This window comes from Lutra lutra, chromosome 4 (genome assembly GCF_902655055.1).
Source record: "Lutra lutra chromosome 4, mLutLut1.2, whole genome shotgun sequence".
Classification (NCBI taxonomy): domain Eukaryota; kingdom Metazoa; phylum Chordata; class Mammalia; order Carnivora; family Mustelidae; genus Lutra; species Lutra lutra.
This window is the reverse complement of record NC_062281.1, coordinates 78,700,829-78,711,544: the sequence shown is the minus strand read 5'-3', so window position 1 is coordinate 78,711,544 and position 10,716 is coordinate 78,700,829.

Sequence of the window (10,716 nt, the reverse complement as noted above, 5' to 3'; positions counted from 1 at the left end):
GAAGGAAGGAAGGAAGGAAGGAAAGAAGGAAGGCACAACAGCACCTGTTTCTGTGTACATACGAGTGGACCCAGAGTCTGGAAGGTTTCCTGTGGATGGATGGCCAGTTGGCTTCCAACTCACCATGCTTGGGTTCCTTGGCTGCTCCGCGAGCCATCAGACTCAATCCCCAGGAAACAAGCTCATCCACAATCATCACCGCTTTAGTTCATGGATTCTGACTAATGCTCTTAGAGATAAGGAGGAAAAGCCCAGTCAAAACATGTAGCCACACTTCCTCTGGGCAGAGTTATGGAACATTTCTGACTGTACCTTGGAACTGGGCAAGCCAAAATGCTAATTTTAATTAGAGTAGGAGTGGTTGGTATGGATGGAGCTAATTCTTTCTCCCTTAAATTGCCAAGTAGGGAACTTTCAGTGTTGAAATCAAAATCCCAGGCTAAGGAGCCAACCTGCCGGCATGAGTACCAGCTCTGAGACTTTGGGCTGGTTCCTACATGTGTGGCTCAGTGTTGGGAGACCTATAAAAACAGGGATCAGAATAGTAATTCTTCAAAAAGTTCTTAGGTTCCTTTGCAGGGTCAAATGAGTTAATATCTCTCTGTAAAGTGCTAACAACAATATTTGTATCTACATGGTATTTTTTTGGTAAATTCTTGTGAAATAACTAACCAACGAATATTTTCTGACAGCTGGGAAAGAATTGACTTTTTTTTAGTTTTATTGAGTTATGATTGGCAAGTAAATGTTGTAAATATTTAGATTGTACAGTGTGAGGTTTTTGGCCTGTACAATGTGATGGTTTAATAGATATATACATTATGAAATGGTTACCACAGTCAACACCCTTATCACTTCGACTAGTTACCATTTCTTTTATGTGTGTGGTGAAAACAAGATCTATTTTTTTTTAAAGATTTTATTTATTTATCTGAGAGAGAGAATATGAGAGAGAGAGAGAGCATGGGGAGAGAGTATCAGAGGGAGAAGCAAACTCCCTGCTCAGCAGGGACCCTGATGTGGGACTCAGTCCTGGGACTCTAGGATCCTGATCTGAGCCTAAGGCAGTTGCCTAACCAACTGAGCCATCCAGGCACCTTTAAGATCTACTCTTTCAATAAATTTCAGGATAAAATACAGTATTATTAACTGTGGTCATAACTCTGGTCATCATGTTGTACTTAAGCTTCCTAGAACTTATTTTCCTTATAACTGAAAATTTGTACCCTTTGACCAACAACATCTCTGCATACTTCCTGACCTGAGAACCCCTGCTTCCACCTCCTCGTAACCACTGTTCTAATCTCGGTTTCTATGAGTTTAACATTTTTAGAGTTTACATACAAGTTCAACATTTGTAGATCACACAGTATTTGTCTTTCTGTGTCTGGCTAATTTCACTTAGTGTAATGCCTTCCAGGTTCATCCATGTTGTTGCAAACAGCAAGAGTTCCTTCTTTTGTATGATGGAGTAATATTCCATTGTATCTATTTACACATTTTCTTTACCATCCATCCATTGACAGACATTTAGCTTGTTTCTGTATTTTAATTATTGTCAATAATGGTGCAATGATCATGGGGTACATATAATTCCTTGAGAACCTGATTTCATTTCCTTGGGACATATATCCAGAATTGGAATTGCTGGATCTTAGGGTAGTTCTATTTTCAAATTTTTGAAGAACTTTCCATGCTGTTTCCCATAGTGGTTGCACCAGTTTTCATCCCCACCAACAGTGCCCAAGGGTTCCTTGGAAACGTATTGAAAATGAGCTAACATTTTCCAGGCATTGTGCTGAATCTGCTACAGATTTATCTGGTTAAATCTTTGTAATTCTTAAAGACCTATTTTATATATTTTTAAATTTCATCAAAAAAGTATTTGAGTGGCTTACATAAATTCATAACATAAAATGATAGAAAATATAAAGAAAGAAGGGCCAAGAAAAAGAAAAACTCCAGAGTAGCAGGAGGAACATAGCCCAAGAATGCCAATATCCTCTTAGTAGATGATGATTTAAAAGCTATGGGAAGTTTAAGCACATTCTCCATGGTATCTGGCTGGTAAGGAGTTGAGCTGGGGTGGAAGTCCTGTCTCTCTGAGCTCTGATTCAGTTTCAAGGGGTTTTGCCAGTCTAGATGGGATTGAGAGAAGAGGAAAAAGGGCATATGGCAAAATGGACGTGTAAAACTAGCAGAAAAGATGGAAAAGAGTAGAAAAAGTAATTGGTAGAAAAGAGAGAGCAGAGGGGAGGGATTATAGGTGAGTCTCAAATCCACTTGGTTTGTAACAAGAGTGGGGGCATGGGAGTAGGGTAGGTGGGGACTTAGGTGAGGAAAGGGATAGTGCATGTCCATGGAGTGAGTCAGGGACTTACTTTTTCTTAAAGAAAGCATCACCAGGATCTTAAATGAGCCCCTATACTCTCAGAGTACTACCAATAGTACTGGACACTGTAATCCTGGGCCTCTTTGAAAATATTATTTTGAAGTCAAGGGCTGACAAGATTTTATCAAAAGCACAGATCTGTCCCACAGGAAGCATCCATTCCGCTTCTGGAGAAGCAGGATTCTGAGTCTCAGATATTTATGCTTATCTGCATTCAACAAACTTAGCTAGCACTTACTATACACCAAGTATAGGCACACTGGTCAAAAGTTAACAAGGCTTAATGCAGAAATCCACAGTTTGATGGGGAAGACAGACATGAAGCTTTATATTTAAAATACAGTGCTGTAAACATTCTTTGGGGGCATGTGCCCCTATCTGCACCGCTTTGGTTTCTGGGGTTAGAGCATCCTGTTCTGTCTCAGGGCACGAGCTGAGGTTTCAACAGAGGAGAGTGTACTTGCCCTTACCTAGGAGGGATGAGCGGGCATGTAGCAGGCAAAGGAAAGAGAAGAAAATTTCAGGCAGACAGCAGCGTGGACAAACACAGCTGGTCCCAAAGTGAGCTGTGAGAAGATCAATCTAGCAGGGTTTGGGCCAGTCAGTGGGGAGGCTGGACAAGTGGGGAGGAAGACAAATGGGGAATGGGGTCAGAAAGCAGCTTCTAGCCAGACTGTTAATGACCTTCTATGTTAAACTCTTCCTTAAACACTGCTTGCTCCAAAAGTGATCGAAGACTGCCTGTTCAAGTGCACCTGTATTTCCTGCAGGCAGTAGGACTAGAAGAGGTTTAACAGAGGAAAGCCTGGCCATGCACTCCGATGGTGGTGGCGTGGAGATGGGTTGCAGGAGACACAGAGACGAGAAAGGCCGGAAGCTTCCCAGGAGACAAGCACCCAGTGCAAACAGGGTGTGGGGTTAGAGAGACACACTTGAGGTTGGAGGCATGATGGTGTGGGTACATGGTGACAGGTTGTGGAATTAGGACGGTAAGGAACTGAGAGTTGAACCTGAGGGTTACAGCAAGGGGTACTGGTCAGATAGTGGCAACACGCATTTTGGGGAGTTGAAGCTTAGTACACTTGAAAATGAAATTGGAGTTCTTGGGAAATGGTTTTCAAGTGTGCTTCTCACAGGCATGTTGAGCTTAGGACCTCCTTGGCTCATTGGGCGTCTGTGCACTTCCAGATCATGGCACCTCAAATCACATGATCATTTATCTACTTCCTTGCTTGTCTATGTGAAACCTTGAACCTTAAAAGCAGGGACCTCATTCTATTCATGGATTTATTCCAGCACCTAATGCAAGAGCAGGCACAAGGCAGTTAGTGAGTAACCAAAGGGAAAGTGTGAGGGTGTGAGTCTGTGTGTATGAATGACTGTGTGTGTGTGTGTGTTAGGTATGCGGGTGCTGGTAAGTCTACTGCTACTCTGTCTCCCAGAGGAGACTCTGGACTGGGTAGAACTGGGGTTATTCATCAGACATGTGTATACAGGAGGCACAGCCTTAAGGAATTTGTCATAACTTTGGACGCCGGATAAGAAAGATAAACTATGGGGCCTCTGGTCTTCCCCAGGCTAGTTTCCTAAGTCCTTTCTAATAAAACTCTGCAGAAATTCCATTTTGAGATGGAAATTTCCATTTTAAGATGGAAAGAACATCAGGCTACCAGGTGGTTCTCCATTGTCAACCTGGACACAGCAGCATCCTCTTCTTTGTCTGCTTGATGAAGTCTAAGGTTATGGTATTTTAACAGGTGCGTAGGTAAGGAATGTTTGGGACTGGGTGGGCGGGAAGCTCTCCCGCTGTGGTCAAGGCTAAGCAGTGCTCTGCCCCTTTTCTGTTGGCTTCTCTACATTGAGTCTGCACAGCCTGGATAGGCTCTCAGGAGCAGGAGAAAGGAGAGCATCGGTGCCTGCGCTGATGTCCCTCCTCCTGGGAACGGCTTTATCTCTGTCCTTTCTAGCACGTAGGCTTTGTAAATAGACTGAGGTCTTGACTTCCCTGCTTTGTTACTGTGCGCTATCGTCAGGACCTGGAGCCACTTGGTCTTTCTGTCAAAGACACTTGTTTATGTGTCGTCTAGAAAGCCAACTGTTGCCCAGAGGGAGGACCAGCTTGGGGGACATGTGTGTCTGGAGTGTAAGCCAGAGAGTATCTTGTCTCCTTTTTTGATTTATTGGCCTGGTGGGAGTTCAATGTTATTATAAAAGTGAATATTTTTTTGCCAAATTTCCTCAAACTGAGAGATAGCGAATTGCTTCCAGTCTTTAGGTAAATTACCGTGTTTCCCATTGCTCTTGGAATGATATTCTAAACTATGTTTTATAATTTGGCTTTAAGCTAGGTGTGATTCACCTCAGACCAGATCCCACTGCCAGAAAAAAAAGAAGAATAGGAAATATTAGACTGAACAGAGTGTCTTCTGTAAAACAAGTTACCCGCTTTTTTTACTGTGGTAAAATGCACAATATAAAAATTCATCATTTCGACTCTTTCAAAGTGGCACTTAGTAAATTCACAAGGTTGTGCAATAGTCATCACCATTCCGTTCTGGAACATTTTCATTATTCTACTTACTCTCTCCTTTTTTTTAAAAGCTCAGATTCTATCTGTCTAATAAGGAAACTAAAATAATTTCAATCAATTAGTGATTGAGGCAGTCAGTTCATAAATACTATTATTATGATATCTTATATATTGACCATCCATAAGGGATTGATTCCTTGCATGGACCTTTATGAAGAGATTTAGCAAAGTAAACACTGTATAGTTATAGATATAGATAGATATATAGATATTTTTAAAAATTATTAGAGAAATATCGGGAGCACTGGGCTGGCTCAGTGGGTGGAGAGTGTGACCTTTTTTTTTTTTTTTTGAGCTTGTGACTCTCGATCTTAGAGTTGTGAATTTGAGCCCTACATTGGATGATGTAGAGATTACTTAAAAATAAAATCTTAAGAAGACGTTTAAGAAATTTGACATGTAGAATATTTTTTAAAAATACTATTGGGACGCCTGGGTGGCTCAGTTGGTTAAGCAGCTGCCTTCGGCTCAGGTCATGATCCCAGCGTCCTGGGATCGAGTCCCGCATCGGGTTCCTTGCTCGTCGGGGAACCTGCTTCTCCCTCTGCCTCTGCCTGCCATTCTGTCTGCCTGTGCTCCCTCTCTCTCCCTCGCTCTCTCTGACAAATAAATAAATAAAATCTTTAAAAAAAAATTAAAAAAAATACTATTTATTTATTTGACACAGAGAGAGAGATCATAAGTAGGCAGAGAGGCAGGCAGAGAGAGAGGGGGAAGCAGGCTCCCTGTTGAGCAGAGAGCCCGATGTGGGGCTCGATCCCAGGACCCTGAGATCATGACCTGAGCTGAAGGCAGAGGCTTAACTCACTGAGCCACCCAGGTGCCCCGACATGTAGAATATTTTAAAGAAATCTAATTTTATTTCTTCTCTGTTTATGGAGTATCTCTGCTAATAGAAAAGGGCAAGTAGAAATACATTTGATTGTTTTGCTTAATAAATACAAAGATGTAGATAGAGATAGATATAGGTTTATAGTAATACATTTATTATTTTTACCCAATATCACTAGTGATTATCACACTATAGGCTTAAGAGCAATATTTATGTATGATGATTTTTTTTAAAGATTTTATTTATTTGACAGAGAGAGATCATAAGTAGGCAGAGAGGCAGGCAGAGAGAGAGAGAGGAGGAAGCAGGCTCCTTGCCAAGCAGAGAGCCCGATGTGGGGCTCGATCCCAGGACCCTGAGATCATGACCAGAGGCTTAACCCACTGAGCCACCCAGGTGCCCCGTATGATGATTTTTTAAGAGCTCTCCTTGCTTATTAATTCCACTTTTAAGTAGGCTATACCTTTCCTTTGTTTACTTCAAAATTTTCTTCTAACAAATACTCTCACAGGAAACCCAAATTTCAATTTCAGTGAACCATGGAAAACTGCTAGAACTGATAAACAAATTTAGTAAAGTCACAGGATACAAAATCAATCTACAGAAATCTGTTGCATTTTAACACATCAGTAATGAAGCACCAGAAAGAGAAATTAAAATCTCATTTAGCAGACACTGTACTTATTTCCTTCTTTATGGGCTAGTTGTAAAGTTCCAGTGTAACATGAGTCAGTTTCTCTAACACAGAGACATCGTCCAGGAATTTTGTGTACGTTAAATTCTGTTTTCTAGAGTATTAGACATCTAATGTTGGGTATACCTTCATAAATTAATCTCGCTTCCTTTAATGACCATCTTTTCAAAATTCATGGATCACTTGATCACTTTTCCATCTTTTCCCTCCATACTCTTTTGAGTGGTAAGATTTTTCTTCAAATTCTCTATCTTATTTTTGTGGCTCTAAATTCACCTCTTTTTTTGGACACTTACGTGGTCTCATACAATTGAACTGAAGCATCATATTTTGTTGGAGGGGACCATCTGCATGTTATATATGAAGTATCTATAGATAGGGACATTGATAATCGAAAAAAAATTAGAGAATTACCCAGTCTCAGTAATGGATGCAAGACTATTTCTTATGTTACTCTGTCTATATTTCTTTGTGTTTATTTCATTATTTTAAAAATATGAAAAAGGTGCAGCTGATTGTGGTTAATGAGTCAGAGGCTTTAGATTTTTAGAATTCGAACGAGGACTCCATTATTTCTGAAGTTTCAATTACATCTCCATTTCCTGTTCATAGGCTCCTGGCAGCATTATCGTACGAAATAGTTTTCCCACGGCTGATGATTAGGTGAGGTTTTTTTTAAGTGTGTTAAATATACACATTTTCTTGTTTCCTTTCATTCCTTCTTGGAGTTTATACTCATCCCTCAAGATTCATCTCGTTGAGGAAGACTTTTCCCACCACCTGAGCATCTCTTACCCTTGCTTTTCATTCTCTTTTAGCTCCAATAATTCCTTGCTCTGTGATCTCAGGCCCCTTACTTAAACTTTCTTAGGTAAGCCTTGAATAGGAAATGGAGATAATAGTACAATCTAGTTCCTAAAATTATGTTGAGGATTAAAGGCATTAATATATGTAGAAGGCTTAGTAAGGTTTCTGCTGAATGGCGGGCACACCCCAATGTTGGCTTTTGTTGCTTGTCTGCCTTACAGTGTGGGTATTTAGCAACTCATATGCAATTAAATCACCCAAGAGTGGGGACATTATATTACTCTATAAAGAAGATCTTCAGGGGAGATCTGGTAACTGAATTGGTATACAGGTTCCTGAACCAGATCACAATAAAAGTGAGGGTCAGTGTGATTAGCAGATAGTCTTCGATTATCAGCTTTTCATACTAAAACAGCCCTGAAAAGACAAAAGCAGGACTTGAGCGAGAAGAGACAGAACTCTCTATAACAAGTTGCTATGATTGTGGCAAATTTTTTTTTTTCAATTGTGGCAAAATAAAATGTAACATTTCAGCCATGGTGACATGAACAGTCTAGTGGCCCATTCATATTGCTGTGCAACCATCACCACCATCCATCACCTGTTTCATCTTCCCAGGCTCAACCTCTTCTACCTCTTAAAAATGAACTCCCACTCCACCCGTGAGCCCCTGCAACTTCTGTTCCACTTTCTGTCTCTCTGCTCTAGGTACCTCATCTAAGTGGAATTGTACAGTGTTTGTCTTTTTTTTTTTTTAAAGATTTTATTTATTTATTTGACAGAGAGAAATCACAAGTAGGCAGAAAGAGAGGAGGAAGCAGGCTCCCTGCTGAGCAGAAAGCCCGATGCGGGGCTTGAATCCAGGACCTGATTCCACTGAGCCACCCAGGCGCCCCTGTTTGTCCTTTTTTGACCACCTTATTTCACTTAGCATAATGTCTTCCAGGTTCATCCATGTAGTAGTCTGTGTCAGAATTTCATGCCTCTCTAAGGCTGAATGACATTCCGTTGCATGTGCAACAGAATAAGGCAGTCTGCTTCACCAATCCACCAATGGATACTTACATTGCTTCTATCTTTGGGTTATTGTGAATAATGTTGCTATGAACACTGATGTATGAGTGTCTCTTCAAAACTCTTCTTTCAGTTCTTTTTTAAAAAAAATTTTAATTATTTGACAGAGGGAGAGAGAGATCACAAGTAGGCAGAGAGGCAGACAGAGAGAGAGGGGGAAGCAGGCTTCCTGCTGAGCAGAGAGCCTGATGCGGGGCTCGATCCCAGGACACTGGGATCATGACCTGAGTCGAAAGCAGAGGCTTAACCCACTGAGCCACCTTTCAGTTCTTTACGGAATATATCTAGGAGTGGATTTGCTGGATAATGTGCTAATTCTGTTGAACTTTTAGAAATCATCAAATTGTTTTCCAAAACAACTGCACCATTTTACATCCCCACCAGCAGAGCACAAGGGTTCCAATTTCTCCACATCCTCATTAACACTTTCGGAAAACTTTGTGATAATTGTTGAAGAAATAACATGGTAATGAGGAGGTTATGGTGGTTCCAAACTTAGCTTTGTAATTGAATCATACTCACCTTGAATTCTTGAATTCTAGCGTTACCTCTGGCAGCTGTGTAACTTTAGGCAAATGATGTGACTTATCTGGTCATCAGTGTACTTAAGTACAAACCAAGGATCACAATACTTAGTTCATGGGGTTGTTATAGGGCCTGTGTGAAGTAATCATTATGGAGTACTAACACAGTGCTGCTCATAAAAAATTAAAAAATACAACTTTTGGTAATTTTACTTTTTAAATTTTATATTTATTTATTTATAGATTTTATTTATTTATTTGATAGAAAGAGACACAGCAAGAGAGGGAACACAAGTAGGGGGAGTGAGGGAGGGAGAAGCCGTCTTCCTGCTGAGCAGGTAGCCTGATTTGGGGCTTGATCTCAGGACTTTGGGATCATGACCTGAGCTGAAGGCAGCTGCTTAATGACTGAGCCACCCAGGCACCCCAATTTTATTTTTTTAAAATAGGCTCCACACTGCATGGAGCCCAACATGGGGCTTGAACTCAGGACCCTGAGATCAAGACCAGAGCTAAAATCAAGAGTTGGAGGCTTAACCCACTGAGCCACCCAGGTACACTTGTTACTATTTTTGAAAGAGTTTTTCTTTTTAAGAAAATATCGATTATTGAAGAATGTCACCTTTTGCCAGTTCAAGTAGTACATATTTTATTTCCATTTTCAAAATGTTGCTTCATTCTACAACTATACCCATACACACAGGTATTTCAAAGATCTAATTTTAATCTGATCTGAAAGATGAGAATTTGATATAAGATCACCGTAGGTCCTAGAAACAAGCTACCTTGAAAGAAATTGTTTGCCTTGTTTTGGATAGTAGGAAGAAGGGGCGGAAGTAGAATAGATGACAAGTGGAAAATCCAGCGAGAAGGTGGGGTCTAGAAGAGGAAGACCTAGAGCTCAGGAAACCTAAATTCTATGTCAAGTAACAGCACAGGCTGGCTAGGCCCTTGGGATCCTTTAGTTTCCTGGACCTCTTGTGGTAGCAGAGGGGCTTAACCATTGGTGATGTTGAAGCTAAACATGGGGCACTTCACTTTGAGACAAAATATTTCATCCTGTTTCTTGAGGTAGTCCTGTATCATCATGTATCCCTTCACTGGTGGAAGAAGTCAAGATGGTCTAAAGAGAGAAAAGGTGACACACTCTAGGGAAGCTAGATAGATGGGACATTGCTCAACAACAATGATTTGGAAGCCAAGACAAACATTTATGATGACCTTGGGAAAGAACCTAGATTTGAATGGGAAGAAGAGTTCATGGAGGCAAGATACAAGACAATTATCCAGGGAAAGACACTTTATGATAAGCTCCAATGGAAAGAAAACTCAAAATTCTTTAATAGTGAGAACAGAACATTAATTTTCCCTTTCTTAGGATCATTGTTAGTTTTCTATTCCTTAGAATAATTATTAGAGAACAGACATCTCCACTTGGAGAAAGAGAGATAATAATAACGTGAATTATACCTCTAAACAGTAAATTGGAGGGGTACCTGTGTGGCTCAGTTGCATCTGACTCTTGATTTCAGCTCAGGTCATGATCTCAGTGTCTTGGGATCAAGACCTGTATGGGACTCTGCTCTTGGCAGGGAGTCAACCTGAGATTCACTTCTTCCTCCTGCTTATGTGCATGTGCTCCCTCTCTCTCAAATAAATAAATAAATAGATAAATCTTTTAAAAAGGCAATAAAGGGGCACCTGGGTGGCTCAGTGGTTAAAAAGCCTCTGCCTTCGGCTCCGGTCATGATCTCAGGGTCTTGGGATGGAGCCTCACGTTGGGCTTTCTGCTCAGCAGGGAGC